Genomic DNA, 12,500 nt, shown 5'->3' with positions numbered 1-12,500 from the left:
GCCGCTTCAGCGGGCACCGCAGGGGCGACTAAAACCTGGCGGGAGGCATCGTCTCGTGTAGCGTCGCCCCTGCCCCAACTGGAGTGGCCCAGTCTTTAGGGGACAGAGACTGCGAAGCACTTGGACCGACGGCGGACTACGACGGAACGCTTCAGCTCGGCCAACGGGGCACCCACGCTCTCGAAGGAGACATTTTCCGTTTCGCGGCAATTCTCCGCCGTGCCGTGACTCTTCTCGCTCGCAGACTGCGCTGTCGCGTCGAACCGCTTTCGGGGGCCACCCTTCTCCTCCCCGCTCCTCGCAAGAATCTGCCGATTCCCATTCCTGCGACGAAGCCCGGAAGGGCGCCCACACAACTGCGGTGACGTGAACGAGCGACCAGCTCTGGAGCTCGACGTACTTCGAAGGCAAACAGCGCAAATTGCGATCGCGCTGGCTTTGCGCACGGCGCGGGAATCGGCCGGCGTTTCATTCCCACGTTTTCCGTGCACGCAAGCGTGCGCTTCCGACTCTCTCGCAAACGTGCGCGCTACATGGCAACAGACGTTCGCGCCTCGTGCTTGGACCGCTCTTTCCCTGCAGGTATCCGACTCCATCCTGCGGCGGTCTTGCTAGAGGCGCGCACTCGTCACGCTGCAGTAGTAATGCCTCGTTTCCGTCTTTTCGAAGAATTGGCACAACGGTTTGCCACCGTCTCCCTCTCGTGAGGCCGCTGGCGCGTGGCTTTAGCGCTCAACGTACTGTCCATGATGCCGACGCGGTCAAAACGAGTCGACGGACGCACGTTCCCTGTGCGCCGAAGTCTCTCTTGATATGTGATCCGACCCTCAGACAGACGAAGCCAAGGGAAGACCCAAGGCCGCAATGTGCGTTCAAAGAATCAGTGCTCAGTGTGTCCTGCAATTCACACCAAGTCTCGCAGCTGGCTGCGTTCTTCATCGACCCGAGAACCGAGTGATCCACCGCTTAGAGTCGTGAAAAATAGTTTGTTCAATTCAGTACAGTACAACCAGGGTTTTAGGCACGTGGCGTCTCCCTGTGTGTGGTTTCGAAGAGCGCCTTTCGGCGTGCGCTCCTCCAGTCTCGCTCTTTCGGCGGCCGCGTCTCAGCAGCTGAAAGCCTAATGGCACTCCACTCCTGCTACTCGCGCGTGTGTTTTGCGCCCACGCCTTCCTCGCTTGCCCTCGAGGTAGCTTATGCCGTTTGCGCGCACTCGAAGCCGGTTTTACCTGCCATCCAACCACCGGACCCGTGTGTCTCGTGTGCACGTTCACATCGCTCCACTAAAAATTGCAAAGAGCGACAGAGCCATGATTAGGGCTAAGCCGCTGTGGAGTCTTTAACGGCTACACGGCCACGGGCAGGGCTTCACCCCCATCGACGTGCTTCGCTTCAGTCAGCAGTAGGTTCATAGAAGGGCCTCAAACACACACACACTTTCGCATCGGCAGATCGCCGCAGCATAACCGCTGTTGATCCAACAGCCTACTTGAGACGAAAGACAAGAGCCCGGCGCGCGTACTCGCGCAGCTCTCCAAAACCACTCGGCCAGTGCCAGGGACGGCTCCCTGCGCCGGCGCCACAACAAGTCTACTTGAGGCGGAAGACGAAGCCAGCAAGGGCCTGGCCGCAAGTGCGTTCGAATCCGGGACTACAGTCCCTCGTCTGTCCGTACTTCCTCTTTCGACGTGCGGCGCCTTCCCAAAGCGCACAAGTCCGCTAACCGCAGAACGCTTCCGACGTAGCAAAGCCGCGTTTCCTTCGGTACTTCGCAGCAACGCCGCCTTTCCCTCGGCGGCGGGCGAATAGCCTGCAGACGTCGTCGCATTAAACCGCGATCTCGACACCTCGCGCGTCACGAGCAGGAGCCGACCGGCAGCCTCCGGCCCTTTCGGACTCGGTGGCATTTGCCGCGGAGGACGGGAGAGCACTTTAGGCCACGGTTCCTTCCGTACTTGGCAGCCGCACCCTCATACCGACAGTTCCATGACCGACCGAGCGCCACACCGTTCCTTTAGTACTTGGGCGGCAACAAAGTCGGGTCGTTACTCCATACTCGCCGCAGGAAGCGACCGGCAGCCGCCAGACTTTTCAGACTCGGCAGCGTTTGCCGCGGAGGACGGGAGAGCGCTCGCACCACGGTTCCGTGTGTGTACTAAGCGGCAGCGGCATTAGCTCTCGACCGTCAGTTCCTTGACCGACCGCACGCTTCGCCGTTCCCCTCGTACTGGGCAAAGCAGCAGGTCGGGTCGTCTTACTCCCATTCCGCGCAAGAGCGCCAAAGCGGACAGAAAGCCCACCCAGTGTGCGTTACGCCGTTTCTACCCGCGGGCGCGGCCAAGCCAACCGTCCAAGGTTGCAGCCGGCGTCCACTGGGCGCAACAAATTTGGCACGGGGCGCCCCTCAAAATTCAGGCAGTCCCCGGCATGTTCGGGTATAGCCGTCCCCGCGTCCAAGCGGGGCCAGCGGCGGAAAGCGTCGGGCGCAGCGAGCTGCTTCACCCACACGGGGTAGAAACAATGGCGCTCGCCACCCTTCACAATCCGGTAATGATCCTTCCGCAGGTTCACCTACGGAAACCTTGTTACGACTTTTACTTCCTCTAAATGATCAAGTTTGGTCATCTTTCCAACAGACCGGCGCAACCGAAAGGCCGCGCCGGACATCGGTCCGAAGACCTCACTAAATCATTCAATCGGTAGTAGCGACGGGCGGTGTGTACAAAGGGCAGGGACGTAATCAACGCGAGCTTATGACTCGCGCTTACTGGGAATTCCTCGTTCAAGGGGAACAATTGCAAGCCCCTATCCCAATCACGAAAGAAGTTCCACGGGTTACCCAGTCTTTTCAGACAGGGATAAAGACACGCTGCTTCCTTCAGTGTAGCGCGCGTGCGGCCCCGGACATCTAAGGGCATCACAGACCTGTTATTGCTCTGTTTCGTGCGGCTAGGAGCCGCTTGTCCCTCTAAGAAGGTTGTAAGGTGCTGGGAACCCCGCACCTATTTAATAGGCTAGAGTCTCGTTCGTTATCGGAATTAACCAGACAAATCGCTCCACCAACTAAGAACGGCCATGCACCACCATCCACCGAATCAAGAAAGAGCTCTCAATCTGTCAATCCTCCCAGTGTCCGGGCCGGGTAAGTTTTCCCGTGTTGAGTCAAATTAAGCCGCAGGCTCCACTCCTGGTGGTGCCCTTCCGTCAATTCCTTTAAGTTTCAGCTTTGCAACCATACTTCCCCCGGAACCCAAACACTTTGGTTTCCCGGAAGCTGCCCGCCGAGTCATTTGAGTAACTCAGGCGGATCGCTGGTTGGCATCGTTTATGGTCAGAACTAGGGCGGTATCTGATCGCCTTCGAACCTCTGACTTTCGTTCTTGATCAAAGAAAACATTCTTGGCAAATGCTTTCGCAGTAGTTCGTCTTGCGACGGTCCAAGAATTTCACCTCTAGCGCCGCAATACGAATGCCCCCGTCTGTCCCTCTTAATCATTACCTCGTATTCCAAAAACCAACAGAACAGAAACGAGGTCTTGTTCTATTATTCCATGCAAGTTTATTCAGGCGACTCGCCTGCGTTGAGCACTCTAATTTTTTCAAAGTAAAAGCACCGGCCTTCTCGAGGCACACAATGAAGTGCACCAAGAAAGGACCGGCATGATGTTCAGTCCGAGCCGTCGCATCGGGTAGATGCACTACTCGTCTGGAACTGAGATCCAACTACGAGCTTTTTAACCGCAGCAGCTTTAGTATACGCTATTGGAGCTGGAATTACCGCGGCTGCTGGCACCAGACTTGCCCTCCAATTGATCCTCGTTAAAGGATTTAGAGTGTACTCATTTCAATTACGGGGCCTCAAAAGAGTCCCGTATTGTTATTTTTCGTCACTACCTCCCCGTGCCGGGAGTGGGTAATTTGCGCGCCTGCTGCCTTCCTTGGATGTGGTAGCCGTTTCTCAGGCTCCCTCTCCGGAATCGAACCCTGATTCTCCGTTACCCGTAACAACCATGGTAAGCAAGTAACCTACCATCGAAAGTTGATAAGGCAGACACTTGAAAGAAACGTCGCCGGCTCGTGGCCATGCGATCAGCACAAAGTTATCCAGAGTCACCACACAATACGGGCCGAAACCCGATCGATCTTGGTCTAATAAAAGCACCCGTCGCCCAAAGGGCTTCAGGCTCACTGCATGTATTAGCTCTAGAATTGCCACAGTTATCCAAGTAGGAAGAAACGATCTAAGGAACCATAACTGATTTAATGAGCCATTCGCGGTTTCGCCTTATTTCGGCATGTACTTAGACATGCATGGCTTAATCTTTGAGACAAGCATATGATTACTGGCAGGATCAACCAGGTAATCGTTCAACTGCGCGTCCAGCCTTTCAAGCAGGCCGGACGCCGTTTTTGCGATGCCGAGGCCACCTTCAGGCGCCCCAACACGCTTCGTTCTCGCAAAGGGTAGCACTTTGCACAGTCCGAGACGACGGCGTTCGAGCTCGCAACGGCGCCCTCCCCGCAGGGCCGGGTATCGCCACGCGGCAAGAAGCACGCAACATTCTCGATAGACCGGTTGTGTCGACTCGATCGCGGCTTGCGGTTTCTCTCGAGCCCGCAGCACTGGTGGACCGACCGACACTTGCAACGTAGCCGAGACGGCAAAGCCGCTAGGCGACGGGTCACGCCCGCGCCTTCGGCGCTTTCGTATTTGATTCGTCCGAGGACGATGCGGAACACACTTCGATATCGTGGAAAAAGCGTCGTCCGACAACCAGCCCCTAACGCATCAAGCGGATGAGGCTGCAGACGTCAGCTGTGGGATCCACGGGAGCGATACCGGGGACACGCTTGACGGGCACGAAGCCCGCCGCATATCAAACACCCAGGTCGCTTTGGGGGCGACTGCTCTCTGGGACCCCCATATAATAGCAGCGATAAGTACCCAGACCTCCATGGGGCCGTACTCGTGCCACTTTCGACGAGCGTTTGGCGAAAATCGTGCCGCCTCGTAACGCCGCGAGCAAGATTGAAAGCTTACGTCGGCAGCACAATGCCGAAGTCGTGAAAGCGCAGCGCGTCCACCGAATGCGCGAACGGCAATTTCTCGCCAATGGCCAGTACGGTTTCCTGCACAATTGCCTGTCTGTCGCCCTACGGGGCCCCCGGCCGATCGATTCGAGGCACGCTAGCACGGCCCCTTCGCCATTTCCGAGCACGAGTGCGAACAGTGCGGGCGGCGTGCTCGACGCCCCGGCTGACGTCGTTTCGGACTTTGTCTCTTCGCGTGCTCGCGGCAACGCCGCGGCCAACGACGACGTCTGCGCGGTTCTTTGCCGGTTCCCGGCGTGCTACAGTGCAGCCCTCTGCAGGGTGACACCGGCTCCGTCGTGGCCGTGCGGCGGCTTGTACGCAAAAGTTGCGTCAAAGGCGTCGCGCTCGCGCCGCCCCGGCACACGCGGTTTCGGACTTTGTCTCTTCCAGCGCTCGCGTAGTCGTGGGCACGATTGTCGACGTCGCAACGGTGCGCGGACACCGCCACGAGCACGCGCAAGACGAAAATCGCACTACGGTACAATGTCGGCCGGGGCCGTACGGCCCCTTACAGTAGCAGCGATAAGTGCCCAGACCTCCATGGGGCCGTACTCGTGCGACGCGGCGGCGTACTGCGCCGAGCCGAGCGCCAATATTTGGCTTTTGCAGGGCGGATTCGAGCTCTGGCGATCGCCGCGGTACCGCCGCTCACCGATTCAAGGCACGCTAGCGCGGCCCCTTCGCCATTTCCGAGCACGCGTGCGAACAGTGCGGGCGGCGTGCTCGACGCCCCGGCTGACGTCGTTTCGGACTTTGTCTCTTCGCGTGCTCGCGGCAACGCCGCGGCCAACGACGACGTCTGCGCGGTTCTTTGCCGGTTCCCGGCGTGCTACAGTGCAGCCCTCTGCAGGGTGACACCGGCTCCGTCGTGGCCGTGCGGCGGCTTGTACGCAAAAGTTGCGTCAAAGGCGTCGCGCTCAGCGCCGCCCCGGCACACGCGGTTTCGGACTTTGTCTCTTCCAGCGCTCGCGTAGTCGTGGGCACGATTGTCGACGTCGCAACGGTGCGCGGACACCGCCACGAGCACGCGCAAGACGAAAATCGCACTACGGTACAATGTCGGCCGGGGCCGTACGGCCCCTTACAGTAGCAGCGATAAGTGCCCAGACCTCCATGGGGCCGTACTCGTGCGACGCGGCGGCGTACTGCGCCGAGCCGAGCGCCAATATTTGGCTTTTGCAGGGCGGATTCGAGCTCTGGCGATCGCCGCGGTACCGCCGCTCACCGATTCAAGGCACGCTAGCGCGGCCCCTTCGCCATTTCCGAGCACGCGTGCGAACAGTGCGGGCGGCGTGCTCGACGCCCCGGCTGACGTCGTTTCGGACTTTGTCTCTTCGCGTGCTCGCGGCAACGCCGCGGCCAACGACGACGTCTGCGCGGTTCTTTGCCGGTTCCCGGCGTGCTATAGTGCAGCCCTCTGCAGGGCGACACCGGCTCCGTCGTGTCCGTGCGGCGGCTTGTACGCAAAAGTTGCGTCAAAGGCGTCGCGCTCGCGCCGCCCCGGCACACGCGGTTTCGGACTTTGTCTCTTCCAGCGCTCGCAACCATGTCGGGGCCGACGCCGACGACTGCGTGGTGTTTCAACGATTGCCGGCGTGACACAATGCAGCTGCGTGCGGGATGCCAGCGATTCCGTCGTGTCCGTGCGGCGGCTTGTACGCAAAAGTTGCGTCAAAGGCGTCGCGCTCGCGCCGCCCCGGCACACGCGGTTTCGGACTTTGTCTCTTCCAGCGCTCGCGTAGTCGTGGGCACGATTGTCGACGTCGGAACGGTGCGCGGACACCGCCACGAGCACGCGCAAGACGAAAATCGCACTACGGTACAATGTCGGCCGGGGCCGTACGGCCCCTTACAGTAGCAGCGATAAGTGCCCAGACCTCCATGGGGCCGTACTCGTGCGACGCGGCGGCGTACTGCGCCGAGCCGAGCGCCAATATTTGGCTTTTGCAGGGCGGATTCGAGCTCTGGCTATCGCCGCGGTACCGCCGCTCACCGATTCAAGGCACGCTAGCGCGGCCCCTTCGCCATTTCCGAGCACGCGTGCGAACAGTGCGGGCGGCGTGCTCGACGCCCCGGCTGACGTCGTTTCGGACTTTGTCTCTTCGCGTGCTCGCGGCAACGCCGCGGCCAACGACGACGTCTGCGCGGTTCTTTGCCGGTTCCCGGCGTGCTATAGTGCAGCCCTCTGCAGGGCGACACCGGCTCCGTCGTGTCCGTGCGGCGGCTTGTACGCAAAAGTTGCGTCAAAGGCGTCGCGCTCGCGCCGCCCCGGCACACGCGGTTTCGGACTTTGTCTCTTCCAGCGCTCGCGTAGTCGTGGGCACGATTGTCGACGTCGGAACGGTGCGCGGACTACGCCACGAGCACGCGCAAGCCGAAAATCGCACTACGGTACAATGTCGGCCGGGGCCGTACGGCCCCTTACAGTAGCAGCGATAAGTGCCCAGACCTCCATGGGGCCGTACTCGTGCGACGCGGCGGCGTACTGCGCCGAGCCGAGCGCCAATATTTGGCTTTTGCAGGGCGGATTCGAGCTCTGGCGATCGCCGCGGTACCGCCGCTCACCGATTCAAGGCACGCTAGCGCGGCCCCTTCGCCATTTCCGAGCACGCGTGCGAACAGTGCGGGCGGCGTGCTCGACGCCCCGGCTGACGTCCTTTCGGACTTGGTCTCTTCGCGTGCTCGCGGCAACGCCGCGGCCAACGACGACGTCTGCGCGGTTCTTTGCCGGTTCCCGGCGTGCTATAGTGCAGCCCTCTGCAGGGTGACACCGGCTCCGTCGTGTCCGTGCGGCGGCTTGTACGCAAAAGTTGCGTCAAAGGCGTCGCGCTCGCGCCGCCCCGGCACACGCGGTTTCGGACTTTGTCTCTTCCAGCGCTCGCAACCATGTCGGGGCCGACGCCGACGACTGCGTGGTGTTTCAACGATTGCCGGCGTGACACAATGCAGCTGCGTGCGGGATGCCAGCGATTCCGTCGTGGCGGTGCGGCGGCTTGTACGCAAAAGTTGCGTCAAAGGCGTCGCGCTCGCACCGCCCCGGCACACGTGGTTTCGGACTTTGTCTCTTCGAGCGCTCGCAGCGATGTCGAGGCGATCGCTTACGTCTGCACGGTTTGCGGTGTGCTACAATGCAGCAGTCTGCCGCACTACACCTCTTGGTTGCCGAGGCCAGCACGGCAATTTACTGAAGCGAGCGCATTGCGCCCAGGCGGCAGCGGACTTTGTTGCTTCGGGAGTGCTCTTGCTGTAAAATTTGAACGGCTGCAGCTGCGCGAAGCAAGTGTACCTATTTTCACTCTCTCTCTGTCTGCCTTTGAGGCGACTGTAATTTCACTTTAAACGCAACTGGAGGCGGGAGCAACCTGATGAGAGTAGGTGGACTTCGGTACATGTAATTTAGAAATTGCTTTCAAGCTTTGAGGACATACACCTTCGCGCCATCTGCTTTCCCCGTCTCTTTGGCACTTTATAGTATGTGCTGCATGCTCTGCATTCCAAAGAAACACGCCTGTCTCTCTCCCTCTCTCACGTTCTTCTTCTTTTTGTAGCTGCTGTTGTAGAAGATGCTATGCTCTTTAATCGCTGTAACATAGAGTGCTTGCACAAGCCAACAACTTTTGCGTGTTTTTTTTTTTTTTCTCTTCCCAAGACGTTTCTGCCATTATTCACTAACTCTCGTTCTTAGTATGCAATGGAGCGTTAGCTCGCGCCATCTACCTTTCTTTCTGTATTGCAAAGTCCGCAGGTTTTCCTAGTTCCGTACACAGATGGCGCCAATGCGTTTTGGCGCCAGGTTCGAACGACCTCGCTCTACTCGTGTTTGGCATTTGAATGTTTCAAAGGGGTTTGCGACAGGGGGTGGTTCTTGTGCAAGGCTGAGCTTTCCAGCTGCGTTTAAGCTATGCTAGCATGTGTGCGTATATATATATATATATATATATATATATATAAATACACAAACACACACACACACACATGCATATATACATACACACACACGGTAATGGTAAAGATGATGAGGTAGCACTTTTTTTTTTCTTTTTTTTACAATGCCTGTGTTTCAGATGGCGATCTTTCTCCCCTCTATGTTTCCGGTTGGAAGGAGTGTGCAGCGTTTTCTATATTTATTTTGTCATTCACTTCTATGTTGCTCGTCTTCGTACATGGGGCATGCTACCTAATTCTACCGGTCGATTCGACACGTTGCGATCCGTCCCGGCCTGTGCCGTATCAAAATTTTCAGTGGGCCTTGCGGTAAATAAAAAGAAATGAAGGAAATGCGCGTAGTATATTACAATTGCACACGGGCTTGAAACGAAGCCCTCAAGGAAGGTCACCTTGAGCGGTCGCATTCAGACGGAAGTAAGCATTCCCCTGGCGCGTTTTTTTTCCGCTCGCCTGTTCCGTTTTCTACGAGGTTGCCTTGGTTGGTTTCGCGTTACAAGCAAGCTTGCACTCGGGTCTCGTTTCTACGCGACAGCGTTTCGTTAACAGCGAAAGACTGAGGCGTTGCGAATTCATCCGTGAGATAGGGAGCGTTGAGTCTGTACACAGGCTGAATTTTATAATATTGCCCACGCTGTTGCTGAGGTTACCCATGTCGGCAGGGCGCCCACAAGGCAGTAGTACAATGAAGTGAAGTGAAGGACATCGCTTCTCGGCCTTTTGGCTAAGATCAAAGTGTAGATTTTTAAAGCCCATGTACGAAGATTTACGAAGCCCATCTACGAAGATTTTTAAAGCCCATGTAGGCACCTCTTAATGATCTTTTATGTTTTAGAGAAGCGTTTTGCCATGTATTTTACACCTTTACAGTTTTAGCCTTTTATCACTAACACCACTAACTAGTTTTTTTAGTCATTTGTTTGCGTTTTTAGATTATACACCTTTTATCCGTTTTTTCCTTGGTTTTGTAACATATTTTTGATGTATTTGTAACTAGCATAAATAAAAAACTCTGTTCTTATCAGCTTAATATCTGATACGGGTTCTATATGGACCCACGATATTAAACCTATTTTTGGAAGTTGGCGGAGTGCTTGAAGCCTGCTTCACCTCCGCCGCAGGTCGGCCCGGTATTGCACTACCTCCGGGATCGGCCCCGCTCACTTAGGTGAGACTTCATTCAATCAAAATGAAGAGCACAAGCTCAACGCGAGCACTGACTTGACACGCACCATTCCTATACTACACGCAACGATGCCGGTTCGCGGACCACGAGAGTAATTAAACTGCCACTCCATCTGTGTGTAGCGTCGCACTTGTTGCGTCGCAAATGGGACAGCCGCTCCAGCAAATTTCTAGTTATGGGCTTCGAGAAAAATTAATGAAAGCAAAAGAAAGAACCAGAATTCCTATTTGTCCGATGTCTCTGAATGATTGTCTCCTGTAAAGAGCCACTTGGGGGGATGGGGGGTAGGATTAGCCGTGGGGTTCGCAATCAATATGAATCCCACTCAAAGCCAACACTGGATTTTGGAGTTCACTATCGCTTGGATCCGTAAACCACCGCGCCCACGCAAGCTCGCCCTGCCGCCGAAATCCGCTGCCCAAGTGGAAGAAAGATTCCCTATGAAAGAAAAATAGAGTGCCCGATTTCTGGCAACTACTGTGCAGCCTTTGTGTACACATTTTCGCAGCAGTGGGACCGAGCGCCTCGAAAACAAACTTGTCGTATGCCCGAATGTGGCGAAATATATTCAAGGGTTAAAAGGTGCCTCATCTTTCTAACCTGTATGTTACGAAGACCTGTTGCTACCTTTTCATCATGAACATCATCATCATCATCATCCTGGCTACGCCCACTGCAGGGCAAAGGCATCTCCCATGATCCTCCAAGTACCCCGGTCAGGTGCCGATTGTCGCCATGTAGTCCCTAATCTAATCTGCCCTCCTACCTTTCTGCCACCCCCTGCTACGCTTCCCTCCTCTCGGAATTCAGTCTGTAACCCTTAATGGCCACCGGTTATCTTCCCCCCAGATTGCATGCCCTGCGCATGCCCATTTGTTTTTCCTGGTTTAAACTTTGGTGTCATTAACGAGCGTTTGTTCTCGCACACCCCAATCTGCTCTATTCCGATCCCCCCGTGACGCCACACCCATCATCCTTCTTTCCAGAGCCCGTTGCGTCGCCCTCAGTTACCCTTCGGTAATCCTCAAAGCTTTTTGTTGGGACACTCGTGGCATCTTTCTCGTTTAATGAAGTCAAATTTTTTTCAGTTTTGGGGGAAAACTCAATGAGCTAGGCGCGATTGTGTCCCTGGCGCCGCTCTCAACAAGATGGCGGCGCCCATGCTTTTTGCCTGCAGGTTCGGCCCTACGCAGAACACGCCTGCCGGGCAGTGTAGCCACGTTGAAGGGGCAAAGCGTAGTGCAGTGAAGCGCTTGCTCGGGCGAAAAACGCAAATATGAGCCAAACAGGAATTTCCATTATTGGAAATTCCAGTTCAGTTTGCGCATTGCGTTCGCCTAAGGTAAAGAACACAAATGCGAGTGCCACAGCAGTCAAGTCAAAGCTTAGGATTGCGTACCATTTTTTTTTTTTTTTTCGTGCCTTTTACTCCTGGCCTGCGTGGCCCTAGCGCGCATGCACACGAAAGTAATGAAATGGTGAAAACACGAAATAATGCGGTGCGGCTGTATCATATCTATTTTGTGCGCTTTGTTCTTTGTGGACTACAGCGGTGTGCGTCATGAGAAAGTTTCGGTGCCCTTCTTGGGTGACCAGTGAAGCTATATTTAAAACCACATTGATTTGTACGGTTATTGCTACAAACTGCGTGTGGGTGTTTTTCTTTTTCGCTGCCAACGATGGGTTATCGCAACCGCGATCGGTTCTGCTGCTACGCTAGACGCGTGCTTGCCAACGGTTGGCTCTATACGCGACCCGCGACGCGTGGTCGGCACATTCAAGCAGTCAATTGCAAACCGTTCCAAGAAAAAGGATGTACTCCACTTGCCACCTAGTTCGACGATTGTACTTTCTGACCCTCGAGGAAGCGCCGCCATCCCACGTTTTCTATAATACGATAAGATTCAGAGCGACCGCGACCACTTGTCTTTGTCAATATCTCGGAAACGCTTTCTTTTTCTTTTTTTTTTTAAATCCAGATACTCAGACGCGCCCGTGTTCACGCGCACTTGCTCTCTCCGATAAGCAGGGAAGCTCGGTTGGGGTGGTGTCGGGCCTTGCGCATGCGCTGCTGAGCTCGTCGCTTCGCCGGCCGGTCGATGCTGGCGCGGTACTGGTAATGAACTTCGACGTGCATGGTGAAACGTCACTTTGTATTGCCACTGTAGACTAGCAATGCAATGTGTTTGCGAGCGATTGGATAAATGAGAAAGCGTGCACTGTCTACAGTTTATGCCCCTCTAGAGTAGTGGAAATGTTGCTCCAAGTGTTAGGT

General features: G+C 56.0%; 3 non-coding genes across 3 annotated transcripts; 1 reads left to right on the top strand and 2 right to left on the bottom strand.

The window, feature by feature from the left end:
* Positions 1–821: 821 nt before the first annotated feature.
* On the bottom strand, positions 822–974 carry LOC140214734 (5.8S ribosomal RNA). Its single transcript, XR_011891665.1, has one exon. It is a non-coding gene; the product is annotated as a 5.8S ribosomal RNA (ribosomal RNA).
* A 1,574-nt stretch (positions 975–2,548) lies between these two features.
* Positions 2,549–4,363, bottom strand: LOC140214742 (small subunit ribosomal RNA). The gene has a single exon (XR_011891672.1). It is a non-coding gene; the product is annotated as a small subunit ribosomal RNA (ribosomal RNA).
* A 5,648-nt stretch (positions 4,364–10,011) lies between these two features.
* Positions 10,012–10,203, top strand: LOC140214740 (U2 spliceosomal RNA). The gene has a single exon (XR_011891670.1). It is a non-coding gene; the product is annotated as a U2 spliceosomal RNA (small nuclear RNA).
* Positions 10,204–12,500: the final 2,297 nt, after the last annotated feature.

Source organism: Dermacentor andersoni, unplaced genomic scaffold (assembly GCF_023375885.2).
Source record: "Dermacentor andersoni unplaced genomic scaffold, qqDerAnde1_hic_scaffold ctg00000599.1, whole genome shotgun sequence".
Classification (NCBI taxonomy): Eukaryota; Metazoa; Arthropoda; class Arachnida; order Ixodida; family Ixodidae; genus Dermacentor; species Dermacentor andersoni.
Note: the sequence above shows the minus strand (reverse complement) of the source record. Positions and strands in the feature narration are given on the sequence as shown.